The 16,075-nt window shown below is 44.5% G+C and overlaps 1 protein-coding gene across 4 annotated transcripts in view; it reads left to right on the plus strand.

The window, feature by feature from the left end:
• CTBP2 (C-terminal binding protein 2) overlaps positions 1–16,075 on the plus strand; it is a 132,061-nt gene that overhangs the window by 25,747 nt on the left and 90,239 nt on the right. The window lies entirely within an intron of this gene.

Consider the following 16,075-nt stretch of genomic DNA (forward strand, 5'->3'; position numbering starts at 1 on the left):
AGATGGATGTGCCAGCCAGGAGTGGCACTGGGAATGGCACCCTGCCCCTCCTCGGGCATGGCAGTGCTGCATCCTCTCCTTCCCTCTTTGCAGGGAAAGTGCAGTTTTATTGAGCATCAGGATTGAATTCTTAACTGACTAATCAATTTTAGTAGTAAGTTAAAACGCCTGGTATTAATGGACAACTGCAACCATTAATCAGGGTTACAGCAGATTAACAGTTGTCAGCATTTATGCTGATGCTGGACGGATTGCACTCGCCAATTCCATATTTTTCTGAACGTGGAACACTCCAGCTTTGCTCCTATTGATTATTTTCTCCCTTCCTGAGCTCTGCTTTGGAATCACGAGCCTAACCCACATCGGTATATGCCTGTTTTGCACACTTGGTTTCATGTCAAAAGAGATGAAAAAGGTTCATTTGTTCAACTATTTGACTGTTCAATTTGATGGAGGATGTGGCTACACCAAGACAGAGTGTGTTTAATGAAACTATTTAACCATCTCTGTCAGCTCCAGGAATCGCAAGGCGTTAGTAAAATATGATTCAGGGAGTTTGGGGGAGGTAAATAAGAAATACTCTTATGATTCACTTACCAAATCCATCTTGTCTTCTGTGTTTTATCACAGTAAGCAGTTTTTTTTAAGTCAGTGCAGCAATTTCTTTTTGTTTAAAACCAACCAAAATAGAAACCGGTCTTAAACCTTCCTTGGTTTTGTGAGCATTCTTCCTTCATCCATTTTCTTGGGATATTTTTCAGATTGAAGCTCGGATTTCCTAAAATCTTTTTAGTCCACAGTCTTCAATTAGCTGATTACTATAGATTATATTCATACACTGGATACCTCATCAAGCTGTCTAATAGCTGGATCATATTGATTGTCCTTCAATTAATCACAGACCCTATTTTCATTTATCAAACCTAAAATACATGTAATTAACTCTGAGGTGATATAGCTCACCGTAAAGTGATTTTGCTACTGCTGTGGAGATAACTCAGTAGATTATACTAATAGGAAATGCAAGTTGAAATTAAATTAATGGTATCGTGTCCATCACAGAAGAATAATTAAAAAACTAGAAGTGAATGACTTTTAGTGAGGAATCCTTTGTAACAGCAAATGCAGATGTTTGTTTTTCTTATTTACACCTTGGGGTCTTGCCATCCTTGAGCTTTTGAGCAATTGCCATCAAGTTTGCCAGAGGAGATGCCAGAAATGTCCCTGGTTTTGCAGCAGGAAGGGAGAGGGGACAGGAAAGGTGCAGAGTGAGTAACTGCAGGTTATTTTTTTTCCTATTAATGAGGGAGTTCATGGGAAAAAAAAAAAAGCTACCAGATGACATTGTTTTGTTTTCAAAGCAACTTTATTCATTTGAATGTAATCTCTTCTTCCCCCTGTGCTCATATTGAAATTGGCTCAATGTGCTTAATTCCATGACAGACTGAATTGTAATAAATAATATACACTATCCCCAGCCCAGCTTGCTGCAATTGGCATGGTATTGATAACAGCCAGGCTCCCAATTGCTCATCATGGCTGAGGCTTGAAGCTGCAGTTTTATTCATAAACACAACGTGTGTGTAAACTCAGGGAGGGCTGAGTGTTCCTGCGTGTCATCGCTCCTGCTTCCAACCACAATGGCCATGCTCTGGAAATGCAGGTTTTTGGGAATGCAGTGGCACTAATCACTGAGAACTCAGGTATTTCAAAATCTTTTTTTTTCCCTTATGGGTGGAAATGTGTTTGTTTCTAGAGCAGAGGGGTTACCCAGCATATTTTAGGACTTACACTGATTCTTCGATATCCCTCAGAATGCTGGGGTATTCTGAACTCTGAAGAGTCCTTGAAATATCTCAGTTGGGTTTTTTGGAGGGTTTCATAGCCAGAATTAAGAGATGTGCATTTAAAAAATGTATTTTAGAAAAGTTTTCCTCTGAATTTGCAATATGCATCATTCAACTAATGCCTGTGAAGATACAAATTAAAAATTACTATTTTCTTTCAGTTGGTTTGGTTACTCCTCGGAGAACAGGAATTTGAGGTTTGTCACTGGTGCTGTTTCACTACCACTTCAGCTTCCCTGCCTTAGGCACTTTGTTATCAGACATTAATATCTGCAACAGCAACCAATTATCTTGTAATTTTAACAAAGGCATCAGAAAAGAGAAAGTGCTAGTTGGTTCCGTGGTCGTAAATACATAGATCACAAGCAAAGAACCTTTACTTTTATTATGCAAAATAATGACTGTGTTGCCGTTAATGGAATTTACTTTATACTCTGACAATTTATACTTGTACATGTCTGGGGAAGAGCTTTCCCACCAGGCTGTTTTGACAGCTCTCTGTAATAATATAGGAGAGTGATGTGTCTAACGAAGTCTCCGAGAAAAATCTCTGGTTTGCATTTCAGGACGTGTCACTCAGCGTGCTCTGCAGTGGGGGATAGCATGGCAGAGCTGCCTTGCATCCCGTGCAGTCCCTGCAAGCTGCCTCTGCCTCCCCTGGGCAGGGCAGGGCAGGTCCTGCTCCAGACTTTGGGGAAAAGTTGTGTATGTGTGAATCTGTGAGTGCTGCTGTGTTTTGTTGGTCTGGAATCCCAGCATATGCTGTGGTTCTTGGGGCTGTCCTGTGCACGGCCAGGAGTTGGATTGGATGATCCTTTGGGATCTCTTCCATCTCAGATTCTGTGATGTTGAACTGCACAGCCAAGATGTGTGATTTTGTTTTGTCATAAAACCTTTTGAGAGCTGAGTGACGGTCTCAGGTGCCATCTGCAAGCTCTGTGCTGAGCCTGTGATGCCTTGTGCAGGCTGCCCTAGAGCAGAGACTGGACAGAGTTCCAGAATACAGCAGGGATTGATTCAAAGCATCTCCTCCATGGATGCACCTTGGGCAGCACCAGAGCCCAGCCAGGGCTGCTCCCAGGATGAACCAAAATGGCCCCAAAATGCACGGCCGGGCACGGGCTCTGTCCCTGGGATCAGTTCTGCTCCATTTGCACCTTGCAGTTCATTGTCCCATTCCAGCTTTAGCCCAGGCAGTCCCACCCTGCTTGTTTTTCTCTCTCCAGCCCACGGTGTTTGTGCTCCTGGGCTGAGATTTGGGTCATTTGTCCTTGGTGCCCAGCTGGAGCAGGAATTGTTTTGTGTCCCTGCTCTGTGCACAGAGCTCAGCATCCCTGATGTGAGCCCAGACCCACACACTAAAGCAGCACAGAATGTGAAAAATAGAAAAACTAAACCTGAGGCATCAAATGAGGGATTCAAGCTGTGGTTTCATGGGCTGGAAAGGAGGGACCTGTTTGAGCCCATGCATTGGAAGGTGCTGGGGATAAGAGTCTGCTCTCATTACATGTGTATGAAAAGGTGACTGTGGAAAAATCCATAAATAATGTGTATGTATCAAAACAACACCATCAGAATGGTAAATGCAGTGTAGTCCGTGGAGTTTCCCATATTCAGGGGCCAGGAATGTGGCTGAATTTAAGTGTTAAGTTGGGCTTTGTTGTTGTTTGTCTCTTCTTTTCCTCAGCAAGCTTTTCTTCTCTGCTAATCCTCAGAAGCAGCCCAAGAAATGACATTTATGCATATTTCATAATGTGATTTCTGTAGGCACACAGAGCAAACAAATCAATTTCTCAGCAGCACGCTGTTTAAAAGAAACAGCAACAACCTGTGGGATAAGTTGCAGAAGCTGTTAAAATTAATTATAAATGGCAGAAGATATAACATTTGGGGGAAAAAGTGCTAATGTGTGAAGAATAATAAACATTCAGAAGATGAAAAGGAACTCTCTGTGATCTGATTATTTAAACTTCATATATTTATAAATATCACAACACGTTAAAACAATGTACCGCTCGCTACCAACAGCACATTACCATTTCATTCTGGAATTGCAGCAGCCTCATCTGCTCTCACAAATAATCACTTTCACCTTTCTGAGCTCAGAGTTCTGCTGCAGATTTGTGTCTGTGTGACTGGCAGGGCACTGTGCTGTTTTTCAAACGAGAGCAGCAGTGGGTTGGTGGTGGCTGTGGGTGGGGTTTTGCTGCTCTGTGGGTTTAAGCTGCTCACTTAGGAGATGCTTTTCTCCTAGGCGAGGTCTTGGGCAATGTGGATCTGACTTGCGTTAGAGTAATCCAGTGTGGCTGCTGTCAGTGGTGGATGTTTCACTGGTATCCACCAAAGGAGGAGGGAAATGGAAAAGGATCTCTGTTTGAAGTGTGAATTGTGCAGAATAAGCCAAGTCTGTGCAAAATGATGCTGATACAGAGGCGTTTCCTGAGTACAGTGATTTCTTTTCAGCAGCAGGTACAGCCATGGAAGGGCTTGTGACAAGGGACAAGAGGGGTGGCTTCCAGCTGCAGGAGGGTAGATTGAGATTAGATATTAAGAGGAAAATCGTGGCTGTGAGGATGGGCAGGCCCTGGCACAGGTGCCCAGAGCAGCTGTGGCTGCCCCTGGATCCCTGGCAGTGCCCAAGGCCAGGCTGGACAGGGCTTGGAGCAGCCTGGGATAGCAGAAGGTGTCCCTGCCATGGCAGGGGGTGGAACTAAATGAACCTTAAGGTCCCTTCCAACACAAACCATCCCCTGAGTCCATGCTGAAGTGCCTTATTTCTATGGGGGAATTAATATAAATTTGTCTAACCAAAGTGGTTTTTCAATGCTACAGGCTTTGGTGAGAGTAGAGTAGGACCTGTGGGTGATGGACGCACTCTGCAGCCTTGGGCTTTGGATCAGATGGTCTTTAAATGTCATTTCCAAGCCAAACCATTTTGTCAGTCTGTGATATGTGGGGTGTTGAAGATGCCTCTGGATCACAGCACTGTGGTTGCTTCAAACCCCACCTGAGCTGTGGAGGGGAAATCACTGCAATTTTTACAGATATTGAGAAATGTGGTAACATAATGAGATCTTCTCTGGTAACCAGGACTGATGCCACTGAAGTTGGCTGGGATTCTGTTCCTGTACAGCACCTGTACCCTTTGTACAAGCACTGTTAGGAACTTTCCTCAGCTTGCTTGTTTGGTGAAGAGGTGAGGTTATTGGTCAGCAAAATACGATCTAATTGGAATTAAAATGTTACTTTTATTATGATTTTATGGATGAGGTCAGTGGAAAATTCTTGGGAGACAGGATGTTCCTGCTTGGGACTTCTCACATTCCTGGGTTTGGGCGCATTTTGGTGAGAGGCTGCTCCTGGCTGGGTGGAAAAGCTGCTGGGTGTGCAACAAAGGATGGAGAGCATCTCTCAGCCACAGAAGGGGCTCTGGGAGGTGGGTGCGAGATGGAAACTTGGTGACACACTGACCATCCTCACAGCAAGGGCTTTGCTAAACTGGCTGGATTTTACACCAGTGAGCTTGGCAGGGCTTTGCTGTTCTCCCCTGTGGCACAACAAGGTTGGGGTTCCACCGTACCCACAAACCTCCCTGTGATTTTAGCAACCTCTCACTGCAGCTACCCCAAAATCCCATTTACCTCAAAATCCACTCTTCTAATAATTATTTTTCCCCCTGAAGATGCTGACCCCATAGCACAGCCCCCAAGCAAGCCGCTGTGTGGCCGTCACCCCGCGGGCTGCCCGACGGGATGTGACGCCTCAGCCCTGACAGATGTCCCTGGTGCTGGCACCCCGGGAGGGGACAAGCTGGATGAGGGTTTTGGGGGAGCCACCCCGGGATGTCCCCCCAAAGCCAGGATGCTGCCCCGGCAGGGAGGGCTCCCCAAGCCCCCTGAGCTGCCCGGTGGCTTTGTCCCAGCACAGGAAGGGAGCAGGGCTGGGCAGCCGGGCCCTCCGTGCTGAAAGGATGTTAGATCCAGGTCACTGAGTTCGGGCTGCTGCCTTTTCTGACAAAGTCTGGAAAATGCAGATTTGTAGCAGCCCTGTGTTAATGAATTCCGACTGCTTGGGTTTCGCGCTGAATAATGGCCGGAATTACCAGAGATAGTGACTTATGAGATGTGATTGAATATCATCCCTTTTCTGGAGATTAAATTGATAAAATGATGTAATATCACATTATTTTTATTAGCAGGCTTTGATACAAAATTCTCTGTAGAGCAGAAGATTTTGTTATAATAAAACAAAGGTACTGAAATGAGAAAAAAATTCAATAAATTTTTACAGCGTAGTATCACATTTTAAATGCAGTTTTGTGCATATGGTGAGTGAATGCAATACCTCTTTACCCTCAGGCCGCCCACTTTCATACATTAAAAATATTCTATTTAAATGCAGATTTTGATTTGCTATCTGGCATGGCATTCAAGGAGAAGAGACAGGAGAAAAGGAAGAGTGTGTGCATCTCTTAATTTTATTACATGTTTCTTTTGACGCACAAAGGTGTGAGCAGTTGTTAAGTGTAAGGACATGCCTGTGTAAAAAAAAAAAAAAGTGCGTGGTTGATTTTTTAAAATCTGTAAAGGAAAAGGTAATCTCAGCCTCAGCAGAGAGTCCAGTGAGTTCTTGTGGATGTAAATATGTAAATATTCATCATCACGTGTGTGTTACAGACTGGACCACTGGTTCCCAGTGTCGTGACTGTGTCAGGACAGCGCTGCTGAAAATCAGATCCCAGATGAAAATAGCTGCCTGCTAAACCAGAAAGATTGTTTTTAGCCAAAATCAGTGCAATAATCCATTTTTTTTTGGTGTGGCCCCATCCAGTGTGGCAGCAGGGTGCAGGTTGAGGGGTTCTCATGAGCCAGGGGTGGATGTCCCTTTTTTTGTTTGCTTGGTGTCATCTGGATGGCTGCAATTTTCTAGAGTTAAAACCCAAATATTTCTTTTTAGAGCTACCTTAGAAATGCCGGAGGTGGACTGCAAGGGGCAAAAGTCATATTGGTAAAATCCCTTGAACACCATGGATTTTGCCATTTGATGGTGTTAAAACCAGGGAGGTGGCGTTTGGGCTAAGGACTCTTTGTCTTCATTTGTCTGTCGTGTGGGTGAAAGCCTATTTTCAGAACTGGAGAATATTTGAATTTCAGTGCCCTGGAGCAAATAGGTTGAGTGGTATCAGAGATTATCAGATTTAATTCATTTATTTTAAATGTAAATTGATTTGAAGCCACTGGGAGCTGTTAGAAGTGTGCAGTCGTTGGCCTCCACACTTTATATTATTTCTCCTGCCGTCCACTTCCGTCCATCCCTTCTCCCAGTCTTTTATCTGACTTATTTGTTCCTGCTGTCTCAGAGAGACCTGAGTTTTGGGGCTCTCTGCATCACGTAGAGGATGTGAGGCTGCTTCTCCTGACAAGTGCTGGAACATTCTGGGTTTGCTGCGTCTGTGTCCCAAAACATCATCTCCTAGAGCCATGATTCTTCCCTGCATCCAGCAGTTTCTCTCCTGTGCTTGAAACACAGAAATAATGCAGGTGTTAATGGTGCAAGGGGATGGTTTAATTGGGATGGGTGCTGGGTTGCAGTGGGGCTGAGTGTAAAAGCCACTGGGCTCCCATTTCCAGGCTGTGCCAGCTCCTTGGGCACAGCTTCCCTGCTCCTGCCAGTTCGGTGCAAAATCCATGTTTTCAGGGACTCTGTGACTCACCACGAGCAGTTTATAGTTTCCTGTAAATATAAATTCAGGGCTGTACCAAAGAGTGCCAAATGAGTGTTTTTAAGTCTATATATAAAGTATTTGATCTCGCAGGGCATCGCATTTGCCAATTTTTCTCTTGGGCACGTAGATATTAAAATCATATTATGCCCAATATGTGGTTGTAAATTGAAGTCGCAGTGGAAAGGAATATTACAATTTTTCCCCTTTAATGTTAGTCTCAAAGAATGTGTCCTTCTGAAGAAAAGGTTATTTGTCTAATATGCTGGAGAACAGTTCATAAAATTAACTGAAGAGTTATCCCCATAAAATGAGCTGCAAAGAGAAAGCAACCAAAGAAACTCCTGGGAAGCAAATCCCCCTTGGTTTTCCAGCACCAGTGCCAACTTGCCAACTCTTGATTTTTCAAGCATTGTGAGTGTTAGGGTGGCATTGAGGGGGATTTAAAATATGCCCTTCTTTTTGGGGAGAAATAAATCCCAACACAGAATCACAGAATGGTTTGGGCTGAAAGACACCTTGAAGCTCATCTTGTTCCACTCAGCCTCTGCCATGGGCAGGGACACCTTCCACTAGACCAGGTTGCTCCAAACCCCAGCCAACCTGGCCTTGATGTCCCTCTCCTCCTTAAGCATTCAAAAGTAAAAGCGTTTTGAAATAAGTGTACTCTTAAAATAAATGTTAATAGGTGAGAAATAAATTTAAAACATCCAGGGAAACACTGGATGTTATGTTACCTGCCTCATGAGTGCTTAACTCAAGGCTCTGCAATTTCAGACTGATAATTTTAGCTGGTTTTGGGGGTATTTTTTATAGCAGACGTGGTGGGAGGAGAAGGAAAATCAGTGGAATTGGTTTACATATTGCCTTAACTACTCTCACAATAGTGGAAAGCTCTCATCAAGTATGTATCAGATTATTTTATGCCAACATTAATATTGGAAGCACACATGTAATCTGGAGTCAGCAGGTTCATACACTACTATCTCATTAAATTTTCAGGCAAAAGCTGCAAAAATTAATTGGAGGCGTGTAATAGTTTAGAATGTGAACTGGCTTATGGTAATATAAATTACATGAGGAGAAGACAGTTTTATATACTGAGAGAGGGAAAACTGGTTTACTTTAATGAGAAGAGATAGAAATGTGGAGCTATTTTTTCATTACAGATGCACTCTAAACTGTTTGGACTTACTTGATGAATAGAGTTAATTCTCTGCTACAGTTCCAATAATTCATGTTGCACAGTTTAATGACTTCTAGATAAAAACAGGATTGAAATGTTAATTTCTATGAAGAAATTGGAGCACTCTCATACATCAAGCTTTTTTTCTATTAAACTACTAGTTAATTTCACTAAACAAGTCTCTTAGAGATATTTCATGCTACATAGATTTTTGTATTTCTTACCTGCTTTGTTTTATTCCGTTGGCCCTGAGCGTTGGCTAACACAAAGCGCTGCTGGGATGCAGAAAAATTTCAGTTGTACTTAACTTGTCCTTAGGATAATTAATTTTTTTTTCTGCAGCTCACCCTGTGATGTTTAGGCCTGTTGGTGCTTTCTCCTGTATTTCCCAGCTGATCCATCTGGTGAGGGGCTGAAGCTGTCTGCTGCCTGTGCCATCCAGGCATAGCTGAACCTCCTCCTTTATTCAGTTTGACTGCTGGTCTTCTGTGTGCTGCCTAGAGGTTGGGTACTGCTGGTTGATGCTGCGTAGAGAGGACAAAATTGGGTTTTTTAGTTTTGCATATTCTTTGTTTCAGGAGTTTTTCTGCTAAGTTGGATTTTTTTCTGTTGTTCCAGCCCAATTTTCATCATCAGAGATGAACAGTTCTCCCATCAGCCTTGCATTTCCCCTGTTTGGTGCCATCCCACTGACTCTTGCATGTCCATTGCCCTTCTGCCCCTTTGATATTTGCAGTTTCATGTGTGTAGTTTGATATTTCTGGTATTTTGCAACATCTGCCCAGGGCAGTGCTGGAGTCACCATCCCTGGAAGTGTTTAAAAAACATCAAGATGGAGCATTCAGGAATATGATTTAATAGTGAATTGGTAGTGTTGGATTAACTGTAGGACTTTATGATCTTAGAGGGCTTTTCCAACTTACACAATTCTATGATTCCATGACCGTAACATGGGAACTTCATCATACAACCTCCCTTAGTAGAAACCAAGGATCCCTAGGTTCTTCTAGGCATGGAAATTTCCTCTTCCATGGGATTGCAGAACTTATTCTCCTGCTGGAGGTACCTCCTGCCCATTCACCTCTAAACCACATCCTCAAGTGCCTCCTCCAGACATTTTTTAGACATTTCCAGGGATGATGACTCCTCCACTTGGACTGTAAAAGGGCAGGGAGATGGAGAGCCAAGAGTCACTGATGGGGGAGCTTCAGTTCCCACAACATGACCTAGAGCAGGGAGGTGAAGGCATGGGCTGCCCAGCACAGGTGGCATTCCCTTGGGCTGTTGTGCTTCTCGGGAACAGGATTTCACCTGTTAAGTTCAAAAAAGCCTGAGTTTTGTTGCAAACAAGAGAATTTTCTAACCTCGTGCTTTAGATGCACAGTTTCTTGGGGTTTTGTGTATGTGTTGAAGAAGGAAACATCCAGGTGCAGGTTTTTGCAAATTTAGGAAGACAGAGGTGAGCTTGGCCAGTGAGACGGTGGCTGTGGGGACACCACAGTGGAGCTGTGGGTGGTCTCTCCTTTGGGGACACTGCATTGGAGCTGCAGATGGACTCTGCTTTGGGGACACCACAGTGGAGCTGTGGATGGTTTCTCCTTTGGGGACACCACAGTGGAGCTGTGGATGGTTTCTCCTTTGGGGACACCACAGTGGAGCTGTGGATGGTTTCTCCTTTGGGGACACCACAGTGGAGCTGTGGATGGTTTCTCCTTTGGGGACACCACAGTGGAGCTGTGAATGGTTTCTCCTTTGGGGACACCACAGTGGAGCTGTGGGTGATCTCCCCTTTGGGGACACCACAGTGGAGCTGGGGTTGGGCTCTGCTTTGGGGACACCACAGTAGAGCTGGGGATGGTTTCTCCTTTGGGGACACCACAGTGGAGCTGTGGATGGTTTCTCCTTTGGGGACACTGCAGTGGAGCTGTGGATGGGCTCTGCTTTGGGGCCCAGAGTGCTCACACCACCTCCCACCTGCTGGAACATGGCCAGTGCCTCCTGCTACCCAAAGAAGGAGGAATTTTGGGGGGTGGTGACATCAGCCAAGTCCCTGTCCAGGTGGGAAGGTGAGGGACTGGATGTGGGTGGGAGGGAGCCGTGTTTCTCAGCCTGGTTCCCCCATTCCATGCCATGGGCTGTTGATCCTGAAAGGCACTTTTATCCATGGACCTTGTTCTGCATTGTACATCCCTGGTGTCCGACACAGGATTAAATAAAGTGTCACGCGTGCGAGGTGTATGGGGCAATTATTTTAACCCATTTCGCCTTCTAGTGTGGAAAATCTGCTTAAAATAGGACTTGCTAAAGTCATTGTACCATATACAAAGGGGTTATTAAAATGCACTCTCGAAATAGAAAATAGGATTAGAAGAGACACTTTGGCTTTGAGGCCTTCTCCAGCCGAAAGAAGGCCTCGTGGCCAAAATGTCTCCTTTAATCTCATTTTCTGTTTTGTGGTAGGAATTTTAACTCTCCTCACCCCCTCCCAGCCCCGCTGTGTCTCTCTGCCCACATGCTGGTCTGGCACAGCTCAGCTCCCTTCCCACAACTGGGGGATATTTTTCTCTTGTCATAATATCAAGACATTTTATTTTCTAGTCCATACAAATCCCGCTCCCCCCCAAAACCCACAACCTGTTTCCATCAGCCCACTTTTGGTTGTTTGCTAAGGCTCCCATCTATCAGGAATCCTTGGTCTTCAGCCCTGGTGGAGGTTTGTTGTGCTTCTGAGTCCTTGGGACAAAAAACACCTGGAAATTTTAATTATTTAGTGTGGAATGCTGAATTTTCCATCTCTGAAGGTAATTTGGTAGGGAACATCTGTGATACGGATACCTCTATATGTCTATATGTTCTTATATCTGTATATTAGTTGAAATGCAAAAGCTGCAAGCTACACCAACAACTTAATGTTTTAAACATGTCCTATAATTTAAATTTGACCTTTCCTGGATAATATCAAACTGATATCTAGTTGCTTCACCGCCTTCTAACATTTTGATTCCTAAATGGAGTTTTTAATTTAACATGCAAAAATTTATGCTCCAGATTAGGGGGAAAAAACCCTCCAAATCTTGCTGCAACTCTTAATTACAGTTAATTACTGTATTTCTTAATTAGATTCTTAATTTCCAACTATTTAACTTCAGTGAAACAAATGGAAAAGCAGCAGTCCAGAGAGAGCTTGAAAGAAGGAGTCTGAAGATCCGAAAGCAGTCGTGTTGTTTTTATATTTTTGTATTTTGAAGGAATCCTGAAGGCACTGAATTTTATTTCCATAACTGGGAAGGGCAGCAATCTGTGTTTATACTTGTGGCAGAAAAATTCTGAGGGGAAAATTACTCCTTTTGAAAGGGTTTGCATCCATGTTGCAGGTTGGAGGAGGGAGAGAGAGGTGCCAGAACGAAATGCAGGGAAATATTCAGGTTACTCATCATTTGGAGTAATAAGTATTTAAAGAGCTTGATGTTGGCTGGAATTTTAAATCTGAAAACCTTTTGGATGTTTACAGTTGGAGTTCTCAAAATTCCTCTCAGCTGGGTCACCTCAGTGTGTACCCATACATTCAACACCTGGAGGTGTCTAAGATGAGGATGGATGGTCTAGTGGAAGGTGTCCCTGCCCATGGCAGGGGGTGAATTACATGAGCTTTCAGGTCCCTGCCAACCAAACCTTGCTGGAATTCTCTGAGTGTCATGGGGAGGTCCAGCTCCAGCATTTGGGTTTCCTCAGAAGATGCTTCACCTGCCCACATGCCCCAAGTCAGAGCCTCCCCGAGCACCCAGCTCTCAGGATTTTTATGTTTTTCCTCACAAAACAAAAACAACCATTAAACCCCCCCAAACCATGTTGTTTGAGTGCAGAGCAGCACCAGACAGGAGCGTGCTTCTGCCTCAGGCAGGCTGATTCTCCCTCGGAGGTGGATACGAGCGGTCAGCTTTAAACCTTATAACAAAAGGTTAATTTTTCTTCCTTGACGTCTTGCTGACTAAGTCAAACCCCGAACATGAGGTCGATGGCTGCTTCCTACGTTCCCAAAGACAGCTTTGCTCACCAGCGATATCAGTTTTGTGTCTCTTGGCAACAGATTGGTTCTGGCACCCCGAGGACGGGGCGCCCTGGCATTCTTGAGCTGCCAAGAGGCACGAAGTGGATACTGAGGGGATTTGGTGCCTTGCTGAAAATACCTTAAAATATGTTTTGTGCCATAATAACGTGTTTTGAAAAATGAGCTTTTTTGTTGTTGAGTAGTTTGGTTTTTTTCTGGAACCAGTCCTCCCCCAGACTCATTTATGGGTATGTTTGTAATGCCTTGGCTCCCACTCCCTTTGTGGATGGATGTGTCCTCGCTGGAATGCTGCTTGCCCTCGCCCAGGGGTGATGCCTCCATTGCAGAGCTGTTTTATTTCACTTTTTCCTATGCACAGGAAAAGGAAAGAAAAACCTGATAGAGCCATAAGATGAAAACATTAATTTATGGGGTTTTTCCTTCTGTCCCATCTTTGAAAGAGGTGTGAATCCAGCATTTTGTTAAGGTGCTTATCTCAAAAATAGAAGAAAAAATATGCATCAAAGGAGGTGATTTTTTTTTAATATATATTATAGGGCTAATTATGATGTGTCTATTAGATATCTTGGCAAAATCTTTAGTGCCTTATGTGCATAACCAGGACAAGTGCTGAAACTGCGTAGAATAATTTATAATGCACGTCACAGCCAAAAATTTACTGTCATTCAATCAGTGAATTAAATAAGCGTCATCTTACCAAGCTTTGAAATCACCCATTTCATTATTGCAGATTTCATTTACAGTGGTGAGGAAGGACAGCAGCTGGGAGGTGCTGCACAGGCTGGGCTGGGAGGAGGAGGATGCACCTGGGGATTCCTGGAGATTCCTTGCCAGGTAGCCATGGCCTCTCTGATGGGGTGAAGAAGCCACAACAATCAGAGAGCAGATTCCTGTTTCTGTTGGATCTAGAGATGATGTGCTCTTGGCTTGTGGAGGGCCAGGCTGAGGTGGTGCATCAGGGCAAAATGTGGAAGATCCAGCTCAGAGGAGGCCAGTGTGGGAAAGAGGAGCTGGAGGGAAGAGACAGAATGTGAAATTTGAGGGTTTCAAATGCGGTGTGGATGTGCTTGAGGAAGCTGAGGGAAAAGCAGACAGCAGGGCAGAGGGTTTGGGGGGTTGGCATGTGAGTGGCTCTGATTGGAGGGGCTTGGGCAGATGCAGTCACTTTGCCTCTGAGCTGGGTGGTGCAGAGTTTTCTGGGGCACATGTGATGGTCACCTGAGAGCTGCAGAAATACCCCTCTGTTTATACCCAAGGGTAGATTCTCTTCTCCTTGGTGCTTGTTCCACTAGAGACCTCTTCCCTGCTGCTAGGGGGATGCTCATCTGGGTTTGCAAACACCAGAGAGAGATGTCTGAGGAGTTCTGTAGTGGCCTTCAGCTAAGGAGGCAGTTCTTCGAGACTCAGAACAAGTGGTGATCTCGGCATTGCTTCCTTTCATCCTAAATGACACCATCCTCTTTCTTGTTATTGTCACAAATCTTAAGATTGTTCTTCTTCCCATTTTAAATAGAGCATGTGGGAAGATCTAAATAGGCAACTTACTCTAGTGGGAAGTTGTTACACGTGCCATCACGTACTCTGGTATTTATTCCTCTCCATTAAATTATATTCTCCAGACCATTTTTAAATGTGTTAATTTCAAGGAGACAGATTTTTAAAAATACATATACTCAAACAGTGTTGGAACCCATTAAAAAAAAATCTATATAAAATCAATTGTGTGCGAGAAGAAGTCTACAAACAAAAGGGCAGAGACAGGCATACCAGCTTTAATTTAGCACTGGATTCCCTTTGACAGGAGCCATTTAGATAGAGGGCAAAAAATTATCTCACTGAAAAAGGCAGTGATTGATCACATGTTGGTAAGTGAATCAAGTCTGCAAAAAACAGAGGCGATTAAGGGACAAAGAGGAATTATCATATTACAATGTTGCTGCCTGTCAAAGCTCCGTCTTGTTGTGCATTCATGTGTCACGTTGTGACATTCGATCAGCGCTTAACTCCCTGGGACAAAGGGATGGTCGTTAAAAATCTTTAAATGCTGCTCAGGATTGTGCTGGGGGTGTAAATCCGTGTTTTGACTGCTGACAGAGATCTTTATGCCCGCAAGAATAGATACACAGGACCTGGCTGACAACTTATTAAGTGGATCTTAGCACCAGGGCATTTCCAGCTCTTTCTTGTCTTTGGTCTTGCTTTGCTGTGATGGGATGGGTTGGGAGGTGCCAGGGAGAGCAGGCTGGCACTGCTCATGGGCAGGTAAAACAGCTGGAAATTGGTGAAACCAAATCAAAACAGCTGAAAATTTGGTGAAACCAAAGGTATTGATCTCCAGAAAATGGAAACTCTGGAGGCAGGAGGTGGGCTGGTAAAACCTGCAGTGAAATGGGAAGGATGAGGATGTAATGGAAGGAGGTTTGTGGGGAAAATGAAAGAAAACCCGTGGGTGGCAGAGCTGTGGGGAGAGTCTGTGTGCTGGATGGACTCTGGGGTTAACAGAGTGAGTCTGGAGACAGAGGAGACAGGACGTGCAGGTTCTGTGTCAGCATTTTCCCCAGCCTACATCCAGTTAATGCCTCGCCCAGCTCAGCTGCTTCCTGATGGCCGTGCTGGAGAGGAGCAAGTGGGATGTGGGCAGTGATGAGCAGTGACAGGTACAGGGGAGCATGGCAGCTCCATGGCTCAGCATGGTCCCTGCTGAGGTGCTGGTATCCTGCTCCTGGGGCACAGAAACCTCTGGAGAACATGGCATGCTCATAAACCTTCTCTAGAAACATGTGCAGAAATGTGCTAAATCTTTAAAATAACGGACTGCAGTTTAAAAAGTAAGAGGTCTTTAGTTTTTCTGCATTTTGTGGCCTTGGCAGTTGCTCTCAGGGTGCTGCTGCTGTGGCTCTCTCTGTCCTTTGCCACCCGTGTGGGTCCTCCTCTGGACACACACGCACGGATGTGCAGGAGCTCTGTTGGAGAATCCACTTTGCTCTGCTGAGTTTCAGGGTCATGCTGATTTGGGGGCTGCAACCAGATCATCTTCAAGCTCCCTTTCTAAGCCAGACAATTCCATGATTCTGTGGCATGTCATTTTCTTGGATTTTGTGTCTTCAGTACATGTAGTTAACCAGGGTCTTGCCTGCCTGGCTCTGTACACAAGATTCACCTGCTTGGTGTTTTTTTTAAGGAAAAAGGAATGGAAAACAGCTGTGTGCCTCATCTAAGTGCTACACCAAAAAAGCAGAGTTAAAGGTGCC

The sequence above is a fragment of the Melospiza melodia genome, chromosome 9 (genome assembly GCF_035770615.1).
Source record: "Melospiza melodia melodia isolate bMelMel2 chromosome 9, bMelMel2.pri, whole genome shotgun sequence".
Lineage (NCBI taxonomy): Eukaryota > Metazoa > Chordata > Aves > Passeriformes > Passerellidae > Melospiza > Melospiza melodia.